This window comes from Bicyclus anynana, chromosome 24 (genome assembly GCF_947172395.1).
Source record: "Bicyclus anynana chromosome 24, ilBicAnyn1.1, whole genome shotgun sequence".
Classification (NCBI taxonomy): domain Eukaryota; kingdom Metazoa; phylum Arthropoda; class Insecta; order Lepidoptera; family Nymphalidae; genus Bicyclus; species Bicyclus anynana.
Genome location: NC_069106.1, coordinates 2,297,722 through 2,312,377, shown reverse-complemented (window position 1 = coordinate 2,312,377; position 14,656 = coordinate 2,297,722).

Genomic DNA, 14,656 nt, shown 5'->3' with positions numbered 1-14,656 from the left:
GTTTTCCTTCACCGTTTAAGACACGTGATATTAAATTTCTTAAAATCCACACAACTGAAAAGTTTTAAGGACAGAGGTGCCCCGGACCGGGTTCTAACCCACACCTTCCGGAATCGGAGGCAGAGCTCATATGATGGATATATGTATATATATTTTTTATTCTTTACAAGTTAGCCCTTGACTACAATCTCACCTGATGGTAAGTAATGATGCAGTCTAAGATAGAAGCGGGCTAACTTGTTAGGAGGAGGATGAAAATATATACCCCTTTTAGTTTCTACACGACATCATACCGGAACGCTAAATCACTTGGCGGTACGTCTTTGTCGGTAGTGTGGTAACTAGCCACAGCCGAAGCCTCCCACCAGCCAAAATATATATGATGATTTTAAAGTATTAAAATAATGATTTTATAATGTAAAATAATGATGATTTTATAATATAATATAATGATGATTTTAAAATATATTTCGCAGCAGGTTGAACGCAGCATAGACAACGAGAGCACCAAAGCGTGGCGCGTAAATATCAGTTATACAGTCATTAGTAGAACGACACGCGTTTATTTTATTTATGGTCGCTTTTCCATACAGTCTGCGGCGTTACGTTCCCGTTACGTTATCGTGACGTATGGTGATACGTTCAACGTGCGTTTATTTTAGGTTAGCTCTTCGTTTGTATGACAAATATTAGGATACTGCCCAGCGGACACCTTTACTTTGTCCATTTAGACTTCGTTACCACAGACAAGGAATTTTTTTTTTATAGAACCAAATAGATAGACTCTGCGCCACGAAACAAGTCATGTAGACGCGACGCTAATGTCATAGTGACGCTCATTGTCATTTGGTAATGGCTGTCTTTTTTTTGTTTTTTATTCTTTACAAGATAGCCCTTGACTACAATCTCACCTGATGGTAAGTGATGATGCAGTCTAAGATGGAAGCGGGCTAACTTGTTAGGAGGTGGCTGAAAATCCACACCCCTTTCGGTTTCTACACGGCATCGTACCGGAACGCTAAATCGCTTGGCGGTACGTCCTTGCCGGTAGGGTGGTAACTAGCCACGGCCGAAGCCTCCCACCAGCCAGACCTGGACTAATTAAGAAAACCTCAATCGGCCCAGCCGGGGATCGAACCCAGGACCTCCGTTTTGTAAATCCACCGCGCATACCACTGCGCCACGGAGTCCGTCTTATTGACATTTGACAAGGCGCTGTCAATTTTAGTTCAGGTTTTAGCCGCGGGACTTCTTTCATGAAAAGGACTCTTCTAAATGAGCTGATGATAAGGTTTGCCCGAACTATGAACTTTCACCAACAGCAGTAGGCCTATATCTCATGTAGAGAAACAGACAAATTTCAACCAATAGCAGCGCAACCGTAAATATCACTATCTCTTTCGTTGTTGAGACGAAAGAGATGGGACTGAGGCTAGTCAGCTGTCATTGGTGGACGTTTCGTCTATTTGTCGTCACGAATATGTCGTTACTTGTACGATAGTATGGACAAAGTTTATTAGTCAAAATGTTATTTACATCACAATTAAGTATTTACTCTCATAACGGCAATTGTATCGTGTCACATATATAATCAAACTTACAACAGAGACTACATTATTTAAATGATTATAGTCATTGTGCCAAGTAGCAAAAATAAAAAGATAACTTACACCGTTCGATGTACTTAAAAAAATCTCAAAAGCTTATTATTTAAATACATTTTGATTTCCTAATCTATCACAAACTAAAATTATGACTTGTTTCCAATAAATAAAGTTCAAAATCCTCTAAAACGCTGAACTCTACAATTTAAATGCTTTGCAACATGACCCGATAGTATTTACCTATTCATTTTTCAAAAAAGGAACTTAACGCCCAAATCGACGCATTAATACACTACAAAAGAAAAAATAAACTGCTTTGTGTCACTCGACAAAGTTATTACTAATATCTGTATAAGTTTTATATAATCTTTATTTCCAAGAAAATAAAGTATAAATTCGTTTGGTTGTTCGTTATACAATTGAGTATTAAAGTTGCGTTCAGTAACAGAAGCAGAAAAGAATAAAACAGCTCCCTTCTTTTTTTAAATTTGTAATTCGTAGGTTCGAGTTGCGAACGCGGCGTTCTAATTTCAAAACATCGGTAGGTGTCATTGGACACTCCCTTCTGGGTGCGACAACAAGAAACTTTTGCCATTATTTTTCTAATCTTAATATTTTGTTTTTAATTTTTAATATTTGTTTTTAATTTTCAATTTATTTAACACAATAATTTAAATAAATACAAATAAAAGCATTTTTGGCCGCGCGTAAATAATTATGTAAATACGTATTATTTTTGTAGCACGTTAGTCTAGCCTGGCGTAGCCTAACTTATAATGATAATAATCTGTCTATGCAAACATCAAAATCGGTTCATCTTATCTTGTGTGATTGAGTAACAGACATCCATGTATGCCATCCATAATAAGTAAATAATTATTTTCGCAATTATAGTTAGGGTTTAGGGTAAAATACTGTATGTTTGTAATAAAGGTTCAGAAAAGAAATTCTACTGAGAAGGCTACAATTTTTTAAAAAGGACCATCTCTTTTTTGGTATCAGGTAAACATTATTTAGATACAAAATTATGCGTTTTTTAGTAGGTACCTACTATAACATATTCTTATTATCGGATAAAAATAAAATATTTGCAAATGCATTTTTAACTGATAGCAATAAAATAAAGAACCTTTTATTGCTATCAGTTAAAATGCATCAATATTCAATACGCAATAATAATATTTTATAATAAAAATATATTCCAAAATTTAAACGTTTTTACCAATAATAATAATTAGTTGAAGTGTTGAAAATTGTAATGAGCAAGCAATACAGTCATTAAATTGGTATCACCATATTAATTGATTCGAATACAAAATTTAACGTCGATAATTTTAGTTAAACTTTTCACCGATTACCCGATCGAAAACCGCGGAAATGCAAATTGAATTTATTTATAACTCTTTAGTGAGATAAAACGGTATAATTATAATAATTGCCTGATTTTATACTTCTCTTTCAAACGATTGTTTTTGCTATAGTAAGTACCACGTTTGCAAATGAAATATCTATACTAATGAAAAAGGGGTAAAGTTTGTGAGGATGAAGGGGATGTAGATCTACTTAACCGATTTAGAATTTTATTTTAACAATAGAAAGCCACGTTACTTTCAACTGTAATAAGTCGTGCTTAATTCCAGTATTATCACGAGAACGGGAACAACGCGAGTGAATTCACGGGGCGTCTGCTAGTAACTAATAGGGAGAGGGAGAAAAAAGTTTATGTATTTATTTACTTACACACTATATTGTCTTAATAATTATTCAAAAAAAAAATATAGTTTGCAAATTAATTTTTATTGGCGGATGCCCCGCAGTTTCACAGGGATAAAATATATAATAGCCTATGTTACTAGCTGATAATGTAGTTTACCATGATGATAGACTTTTAAGTTGTTTATGCGTTAAAGCTTAATAAACAAACTCACATTATAAGTACAAGTTATCATAAAAGGCAAAACTTTCTGGGTACCTCCGGCGGTGACATGAAAAGTTTGTAATTCGAATCTCATGTTTTTGGACGTGACGCGTAAATGGCGTTCGAATTGTCGTCACTTTGGCACCTCGGATTTCAAAACGTATTAGAATTTAACAAACGTTTTATATTTATAAACTTGAGCTTTATCTCATTGTAACAGAGGTTACAATGCTTAAACAAATAAGCAAATATAAAATTGTAAGCTCTATTATTGTTTGATAGTAATCGCGATCTTTGTTCGGATTTTTAAGAAGACATAGACAACTTAATTTTTTTTTTGTATTTGAAGTTAAAACTAAAATGATCTTTTTAACACAAAAATGTAACCGACCTAAAAGATATATTTCAGTTATGTTTATTTAAACACAAAATTATTAAACCGATTTTCATGAAAATTAAATGAGACCAATCTGGAATTATACTCTTTCAAACAAAAAAATAATATTAAAAATAAAAAAACACGCGTCGATTTGAGTGTTTGTCAGTATGGCGGTAACTAACCACAGCTCATGTCTACCACCAGACCAGACCTGCGCCAATTTAGAAATTATAAAATGCTAAGCTGAGCCGAGCCAGGAATTGAACCCAGGACCTCTCTGTTGAGACCACAAAACAAACCGCACCAGAAAGGTCATCATTCTAGAAAATATCAAAAAAGAATTAAATGGACAACTTATTTTTTATATATGTAAAATCTACAGTCTAGTTAAAAGTTTTGTTTCTTGAGAAAAATCACAGTTAAAGTAAAAGGAAAATTGCAATTTAGTTTACAATTCTGAAAAGCGCATCTTTTACTCTTCTGAGAAAAACGCATTTACACTAATTAAACAATTGCTGGCGTTAATATTTAAATTAAATAGAAAGAGAATAAAAACTCAATAATGTATATTTTTTGTTATCACCATCTCCAAATGTATTTAAATAAAACCATTGCCGACCTTTGAAAACTAATTATAATGAATTTAATCTCTTGTTTTGCCTAATTAATGCACCAATTAACTCGAAAACAATTATTATCCGTTACTTGCACTGTTTAGCATATACGAAGGAGGGACAGACAGACAGTAAATTTAACTTACTTACGAAGATAGTTATGCGTTTAAAGCTGGTTGGGTGGTTTCATGTAATGGCTGTACGAATAACAAGAGTGCGAACACTTTCCTTAAAGAAAATTATTTAAAGGTAAAATGTTAATAGCCCTTCTTGCTGTCGGGTAAAAAGTATTAAAATCTCTATTACTTCTATACACTCTAACTCTGTATTTTTTTAATTTTTATTATTAGTGTCTTCATTAGTTTACCTGGAAGAGATCGCTTGTTGTCGATATGGTCGCCAATTGTGCATTTTGTAAATTTTCTTGTATCTATTGCATTGTGTGTTCTTTGTGGTGTACAATATAGTGTATTTTTTTTCTTATTACGAAAACTAAATACTACTTAATAAATACAAGAAAATATGTAAGAAAAAATATAAGAACCATATTAACAAGATAAAGGTGCTACTTAGTTAGCTATAACTAGTTACAGCGCTGATTTTCAGTGGCAACCTTTAAAATTAAGCCACACATAAGGTCTCATTCGCACGAGAGAGAGAATGTTTTTTTCCGTTAAAAAAGCGTTCAAGTACAACACCCCAATCATATGTTCACACGACAGTCTTTTTAAAAACTTTATACTATATTTGAACGCTTTTTTAACGTCCGTTATAAAAACTCTCGGGCGAATTAGCACTATTCTTGTAGCTAAGGCCTCGACCAATACCAAAACTCAAACATCAAACACTACGCTGTCACCTTTGGCACAACCTTGCTCATATACCTACTGCATGAACCAAAGCAAAATGCTGGGGCATACGGCACTGATTTTTGGCTGTTATCTTGATCTAAGAAGAACAAGAAGTATGAATGCATTCGTTAATCCTTACCAATTTAAAATAAACGTCTTTAAGTATTTCTCCCTCGGCATTACTAGGTCAGCTCTACTTCCCGACTTCTACTATGATGAAAGAACACACACAAAAGTCGACATTCTGGCAAAATTAGTGACTTAATTGATTGAACTACGATAGATTTCATCATTACACGTCGAGGATAAGAATTACCCCTTAATTTTCATTTATGCGCATATATTTTTCAATTATGCGTTTCCTATTTACTCGTACTAGTAAATATGAAACGCACACTAAAGTCATCATACTATCTAAACTATTGACTTGATTGACTAAGCTATAACGCCACAACAGACACATATCCACAGATACAATACACGCCTCGTCTTTATAAGTCGGAGGTTAAAAAGACCCCTCATTTAACAAAAGTCGCACCTAAAACAGTGGAACATATTATAATATGTAACCCGTAATGTTTATAGCATGTAAAGCGCACGTCCTCAGTCGGAATTACTCAAATCCAATTACTAGCAGCTCGGCGTTGCGTAACGTTAGAGCCAGCGTACCGACCCGATATCGTGTCACTTACTGACCTATTTCTGAATAAGAGAGGGTTGTTTTACTTACCAGCAACTTTTTCAAGCAAATTTTGCCATAACCATGATCTATAGGTGTGAGGTCAAATGTCGGTTTTTTATTTAGTGACTAGCTGACGCCGCGTGGTTTCCGTTCCCGTAAGAATACGGGGATAATATATAGCCTATAAGGCTTCCCGATAAATGGGCTGAAAGAATTTTTCAAATCGGACCAGTAGTTCCTGAGTCGTTCAATCAAACAAAGTTACAAACAAACTCTTCAGCTTTATAATATTAGTATAGACTAGCGGACGCCGGCAACTTCATCCGCGTGGAAATCGATGTGAATTTTCAACCCCTTTTCACCCCTTTTCTGTTTATATTTACCTGATGGTAAGTGACGATTCAATCTAAGATGGAAGCGGGCTAACTTGTTTGAAGGAGGATGAAAATCCACACCCCTTTCGGTTTCTACACGGCATCGGTACCACTTTGCCGGCAGGGTGGTAACTAGCCACGGCCCAAGTCTCCCACCAGCCAGATCTGGACCAATTAAGAAAACCTCAATCGGCCCAGCCGAGGATCGAACCCAGGACCTCCGTCTTGTAAATCCACCGCGCATACCACTGCGCCACGGAGGTCGTCAAAAACTTGTTAGGAAGAAGATGAAAATCCACACCCCTTTCGGTTTCTACACACCGTCTAAATCGCTTGGCGGTACGTCTTTGTCGGTCGGGTGGTAACTAGGCACGACCGAAGCCAGCCTTAATATAAAATGAGGAATATATACAATTAGCTGGTGGAAGGCTTCGGCCGTGGCTAGTTACCACCCTACCGACAAAGACGTACCGCTAAGCGATTTAGCGTTTCGGTTCGATGTCGTGTAGAAACCGAAAGGGGTGTGTATTTCATCCTACTCCTAACAAGTTAGCCCGCTTCCATCTTAGACTGCATCATCACTTACCATCAGTTGAGATTGTAGTCAAGGGCTAACTTGTAAAAAATAATAAAAAAAAAAATCTGCCCATCCAGGTTCTCAGTCCATGTGGTCAGCCCAAAACCCAAAAAGCGATGACCCATCTAACAACTACTTAACATGACAATGCAAACACACGTCGCGAACCGTTACCCCTATCTCGGTTAGATCTCCACCGAATGTAGATAATTATCACATTTTCGGCTTCGTCCGAACAAGGGGCGCGCGCCGAATGTATAATTTACGAAATTCGGCCGAAATTTAATGAATAAAATAATAAATACGAGTCAAATGTCGATTAATTTACCGATGGCGCGCACGCGACGTGTTTCGGACATGTTTAGATCATTAGCGGGGCATTCTTGTGCATTTTTTTTACCTAAACACAAAAGATGGGTATTTTTTTATTATTTTGGAGTTATAAACCCTCAATAATATAAAATAGTTTTAAGTTTTCGACTATTATTACCACCATTAAATTAAATTAAATTATGACATAATCTTGACCTTTGAAAAGTGCTTGTAAACTAAGCCTAATTGAAATAAATGAATTTTGACTTTGACTTATACCCACATACTGTATAAAATGCTAGATCTGATGCTAAAGCCAAACTTGATATCGTCGGTCTAGATGTGATAGCTCGTAAGTGTAAACTGACGAACTTTACAGGAGAGACAAGAAACATCTTTTAGGTATCACTAAAAGTCGTTTTATGCGACCAAAAAATGTTTTTTAATGTACATACTACAAGATACACAAAGGGGTGTGCGTGGATTTTCATCTTTCTTCTAACAAGTTAGCCCGCTTCCAGCTTAGATCGTCGTCACTTACCATCAGGTGAGATTATAATTTTGGCTGGTGGGAGGCTTTGGCCGTGGCTAGTTACCACCCTACCAACAAAGACGTACCGCCAAGCGATTTAGCGTTCCGGTACGATGTCGTGTAGAAACCGAAAGGGGTGTGGATTTTCATCCTCCTCCTAACAAGTTAGCCCGCTTCCATCTTAGATTGCATCATCACTTACCATCAGGTGAGATTGTAGTCAAGGGTTCACTTGTAAAGTAAATAAAAGGATTATATTAATTCACGTAATTGTTGTTAGTAAAAATAATACTTCTATACTAACATTTTAAAGAGGTAAAGTTTGTGAGGTTTGGTAGGTAATCTCTAAATCTACTGAACCGAATTTGAAAATTCCTTTATAATAGAAAGCCACATTTTTTGTGATTGTCATCAATGATGTTAAATACTGTTAGATGTGTCACTAGGTTATGAAAAATGAGGCGCTCAAAAGTGTGGTCAACTACGAACGTTATTTAAACAAATAATACTTAAATATCGTCTACAATGTCGAGTTGTGTGTTTAGGAAGTGTAAAAACTATATATACAAAAATAAATAATGGAATTAAAGACAAAATTGTGCATGTGTGCTCAGTTTTGTAGTCTATTATTCGGATCTATAGTATAAAATTATCATTGATTGTCATACATTTTGTTCTTGTATTCTTACAGGTACTGTAACTACGCAGATGAAACCGCGAGGCATCCGCAAGTAATGTCATAACTCAACGATCATATCACGCTCAAAAAAAATGTTTAAAGTAAACTAATCAGGCGTTAAAAACAAATACAAAGAAGTAAACCAGTATAATTACGGAAAAAGCCTCATTTAATTCGTTCATACAAATAAAACTTCATAATAAATATCCACTTAGCTGTCAATACACGTACACAGAACAGATACAGATAAGCGAAATGGCCACTAATGGCCGGCTCGGTGTCAACTGTCAACCATGTTTGTTTTTAAACTTGTAATTATTATTCAAATTTCGAATGGCAGATGCGTTCGGATACGTTAATCGATTTTCAACGCGTCCGTTCGGATATTTATACCGTTCTTAATTTGTAATTTGGTTGAATTATGCTATTGGACTAAGAGCTTGCGATAGCCAGACACACCTCTTTTCAATAGGCTACTTGCCTCTTTTGTTAACAGTGTTTAAACTGAATTATGGAAGTATTATAAACTATATTTTATTTTGCCCCGTCAATAAAAAAATTAATATAAATGAAAAAATATCTACGTAAAATTTTTGCCACCGAAACACAACACATTAGCAAGTGACTTCATCCATACAGATAATAACGTTATTGGCGTTAGCAGTGATGTGATATATCACGTCACCGCAAGCGCCAATCACAAACCGATGTCTTGTAGCGAATGACGTTACAGTTTATGATTGGCGTTTGCGGTGACGTGATAAAAATTCAATTTTATTTTATAAAAATATTACAACAATAACGAGATTATTTTCACAATTTCCATGTTTAAAGCAAATAAATAAATTATTATTATTATTATTATTATTATTAAATAAAAATGTGATTAGAGTTTCTAGACATCTAAACTGCATATATGCAAAAAAATCTTCTTAGTTCTGTACAGCAGGCGAGTAGCCTATTTAATATGGTAGTTGACACTTTTTTTTTAAATGGTCATAAATAGTACGTTATCGTTCTACTAGACTGAAAAAAAAACATATTTTTGGAGGCGTGGTTACATGCAACATTTTAGTGTTAAAAATGTGTTTTTGGCAATACGAGACAAAACGCCGTCGGCCATGATGGTTTAATTTTCAACTGTCTCATGACATCACTATAACAAATCCCTTACAAACGGAGCGTTTGACAAAACTGAGCCAATTTAAAAAATTTAAATATTAATCTGATCGAGCTGGGAATTGATAACAGCATTACCAAGTGCAACAGAGAGTTCGTCACAATATATGAGATACAGGTTGAATGGTAGACGATCTTTGCCAGTCACCTAAAAAAAAACTTGAATAAATACAAAACTGCTTTTTTTTTAAAACTGCCTTTACCGGCTCTTAGCTCTAGCCCTTATAAGCTTTACACATAAACTATATTGAAATCCAAAGACCAATTGCACCAAAGAGGTCGCCAAAAAAGTAAATAATTATAATTACAGTATAGTTGTAGCAATTAATGGAATTAGTGTAGTTAATGACCCGCGAACGTCACTGATACTGACAAATGGTGCACTGTTATGAATTATTATGACATTAACAACACTGTTGGGGTCATTTAATGTACTTATTTTTTATGCTGGATAGGTTTGCGCTTGACTACAATCATGTTTCATCATCCATTCATTGTCCACCCATATTCGGCCCACTGTTAAGCACGATTCTCCTCTCAGATTAAGAGGAGACTCGTGCTCTGCAATAGGCCAATAGTTCACCTCGCTGGCCCAATGAGGATTGGCAAATTTCACACACGTAGAGAATTAAAAAAATTCTCAGGTATGCAGGTTTCCTCGCGACGTTTTTCCTTTAACGTTTGAGCCACGTACCTACTCGTAATATTTAATTTCCTATCATGCTTATTGGAAAGTAATTACGAGGTGTTACTTCTAGTCGAAACCACTCTTTTACTTTGAAGTTCATAGCTTCAGTTATGTGCAACATCTATGACTTTCCTATATTCTCTGGCTAATAAACAGCCAATCAGTCAACGAAAAAAAAGAATCATTCTAAATTCAAATCTCTTGGAAAAAAGTTATAAGTTTAACTCTGGGCTACTTTTTGGGGAATTTGAAAAGTGGTGATTAATAACAAAAATAAAGCCTTTTATTTCCAAAAATTGGTAATCAATCCCGGTAAACTTTCGTAAACGTAACGTTTCCCGGTTAATGTAAAACTTCCAAATTTTAGACCCTAGACTATTTAGCCAATTTGAGGATTTTAATTAAAAACGTCCGGGAACAATAGGTAGATGGTTAGTTAGAGTTTGGCTAATGAAAGTAGAAACTGAAATCGGCCAGCAAATTTAAATCAAAATGGAGGGGGTTCCCAAAACAATAGTGCAAATATTTAAATAACTCAAGTTCGATAATTGCAATTCTTTTTTTTCAATATGTTTTCTCACATTTTCATTTTTTTTTAATTTGCCGAGCGATTTCAGTCTTCTTTCACTAGCTAAACTCTAGTTAAGAATCTTGTAGTTCAAAGTTGAAAATATTTTCTGCAATCTGCAATCTCTAATAAAGATGATTCATCAGGATTTTTATTTGCAATATCGAACGTCATATCTATCGCATTAATTTAATCTGTGGCAATAATAAATAACCAATCAGATAACGGCAAAACAAAAACATTCCAAATTCAATTCCAATAATGAAGTGACAGTTGTACGGAGGTTTGAGCGCGCGCGTGCCTCCAAGTGTCGCCACGCGCGGCAAAACGTTCCGTTTTTTAATTAAATCAACATTCTGGAACCGACTAACTCGATCTAATGCGCGATAGATGACGCTTGCGAATAGGGTTGCCACAATACGTGTAAAGTAACTTTTTACTGCGTCGTTGGTCCAGTTGTTAGCCAATGTGGCTTTAGATTACGAGGTGCTGAGTTCGAATCCTGGGATGGTTTTTAAGATATAATTCTTACCCGTAATATACTACCCCGTGCCTCAGAAAAAAAGTTAGGCATGTTCCTGTCATTACCATCTGATAGTGGTCGCTAAGGCATTTAATATTATCACCTGATGCCGTCTTATATCCCTTCTTCTATAAATAGGAAGGCCTGGCTCTGCATTGTATCGTTAAAATGGGCTGATCATGAAAAACAGTTTTTACTTACTGATTTCAAAAAACAACGATCTTTATTTCCACATGTATGTTTGTATTTTCGAATTTTAACATGATTCGACTTGCATTAAATTATTATTACTACAAAATAAATTAAAATAAAATAAAAGATGTCACTACTTCTCTGTGTAACGACCAAAGTATTTGACTTTTTTGTGCTGACATGCAAAGGCATATTTTTTTTTCATATCTTTCAGCAGAACTGCTGAAGTGCTACCTACAATATACCTTCAAGGCATAAGCAAATAGGTACTTTTTTGGCAAAACAACTCATCTTAAACCTGATCATAGCTTTTCCATTATATGATTGTAGTCAAACGGAATCCTATTAACCATAAAAAATAAAGAATCTTCATATGAGACAACCCTACTTTGAACTCGTCCCTCGCCATTTTACAATCATTCCTATCGTATTTGAATTTAGAATTTGATTTCCTTTGCATTCAACCTACACGAGATTACCCGATTAGCGATACTGATTACTCTTTCAAAATTGTACTCTATATCACCACAAAATAAAGTTCAATTCACCTTGTGTCTGTTAGTATTGTCTATGGTCGTGGCGTGCTATCCTTGTAGTATGCCAGTAATTAGAGGATTGTAGTGATAAACCAATGTAATCTCTATTACCGGGCGATAAAAACGAAATTGCTTTATAGTGTCGCGTGTTGGCGTGACGGAGCGCCGTTTACGCGGCAAAAGTCTGTTTTGTAAGTTTTTACGAGGAGTAATAATCGAATTAATATCGTGGATCGCTTAATTAAATAGATATCTTTACAAAAGGGCCGTTTCGGTGGAATTTTTTTCGGCTTTTGGTGTGGAATTATTGGATCATTAGCATAATTGGAAAATGTCTCGGTAGTCCAGAGGTTAATCTGTGTCTAAGCATTTTGTGGTCCAAGCTTAGAGTTTGGGGTTGATACATAAAATACTAGTGGACGCCTGCGATTTCATCCGTTCTTAGACCTCTTTAATCCGGCATTCTCACAAAATCCGTTATTAACGAACGTCTACTAACTATAAAATACCACCCTGCCAACTTTCAACCCTGTTCTTAACGAACTATAAACTACATCCCTGCCTACTTTCAACTTTGTACGTCATGCGGTTTTCGATATTTCGTGACCTTTCGCTTATACGAGATTTAGACTTTTTCTATTTAAATAAAATTGCAAGTGTAGGTAACTTTTGTGTGGGTGGTTTAAAGGACCCGTGTAAGTATTTCGTCTTTTGAGTACATATTGAATTGAATTATTTATTTTCTCCGCAAAAATCTATTACGCCTCTCGATTGGATTTGTCATTTTAATTTTCACAGACAAAAAACCAAATTATTGATTTATTTTTGTAATTAAACATTGTTTTTTTTTCCCACCCAAAAAAAATTTAGTTCTAACTGAGTTGAGGACGTTAATGGTAGGCGTCTAATGATCCGCTTCGTACGTATCGGACGCATCAGTTTTTTAATTTTACAGTCACAGACTAAAGAATAATAGGCAGATAGTGCGCACGGAACACGACGGTGTCGTGTCGAAAAAGTCGAAATCGAGTCAGTACGACACGAAGCAGTTGCATCAGTAATTTTCAATATTACTCAAGAAAAATGACGTCTTATGTTTTTAAATATTTTAAAAACTGTTTACAAAAATTAAAGGTATAAGATGGAGTATTTTTTTATTGGTAATTATTGATTATAATATTAATTTACGTAATTATTGTTAGTGTTAAATTTTGAAAGACAAATTATGAAAAAGTTTTGTAAATATTATGCGGATGTCAAGGAGACGCGTGACGTTTATTTTTTATGGGTTTCACCGGCTTCACTACGCTACTTGTAAAGGCTCATTCTGAATCATCTTTACTTTGTGTTTACGGTAGATAAACTCGTGTGTTTATTTTTAAGTTGACGATTTGATTGAAGTTACCGATCGACGTAGTTCAAAGAGCCGATGAACGTACAGGTACCACGGTGCTGGAATGGCGACCCCGCACTAAGCGCAGTGTTGGTCGACCCCCCACTAGGTGAACTGACAATATCAAGCGAATTGCAGTGATTTGTTGGATCCCGGTGGCTCAGGATCGTGATGTTTGGAAGTCCTTACACAATGCCTATGTCCTGAAGTGGGCGTCCATAAGCCGATATAATGATGATGATGATGATTTGATGGATCTTAGCAATGCTTGTAAGCATAATGGAGATTACTAGAAACATCGGCGTTTTTCTATTAGATAAAAATGAGTCGTTATCCGAACTATAAGTTCATGATGGTCGGAAGATTTATTTATATCCAATTTAGTTTTTTTTAATTTCACACAACCTTTAGATTATATCTTTACATTGATTATAAAACATGCTCAACATGTTAACCGGAAAAAGGGTTTAACGTCGGTACTCGAGCTAAGTGTCGACGCGCGCCACTTCCGGTCAACACCGCACTCTTCCGGACCGGAAGCGAGGGTAGATTCACAAGTGTTCCATTTTTAAATCACTTACCATTCCAACGGCTTCATACTGTTTAAATTAAGAACCTTTTCTTTTTTGATTGATAGGCTGTCGTTGATTAAAAAATATGCATATGGATAGTAGAGATAGCACGCTTCTCTAGAGAGATCTATTTATTTTTGATTTGAATTTGAATTTGAATAGTACCTAGTGGTAGCTAGACTGCCATGGACAGTAATGCAGTGGCTACTTCGTGTAGCTTCGTACATGAGGTCCTGGGTATAGATATTTTGTCTATTTTTTTCACTTCGTCGGATGTTAGCGCCACTGGGTCTGTGTTTAGTTTTTTTTCTTCTTTTTTCGGCTTCAGTTTGAGTATAGATATAGAGCCGATGGACGTTTGGGGCCCCAAAGTGCTGAAATGGCAACCCCGCACCGGAAAGTATTGTTGCTTGACCCCTAATAAGTGAACAGAAGTTATCAAGCGAGTCGCAGGGAGTCGCAGGATGCATGTGGCTCGAGATC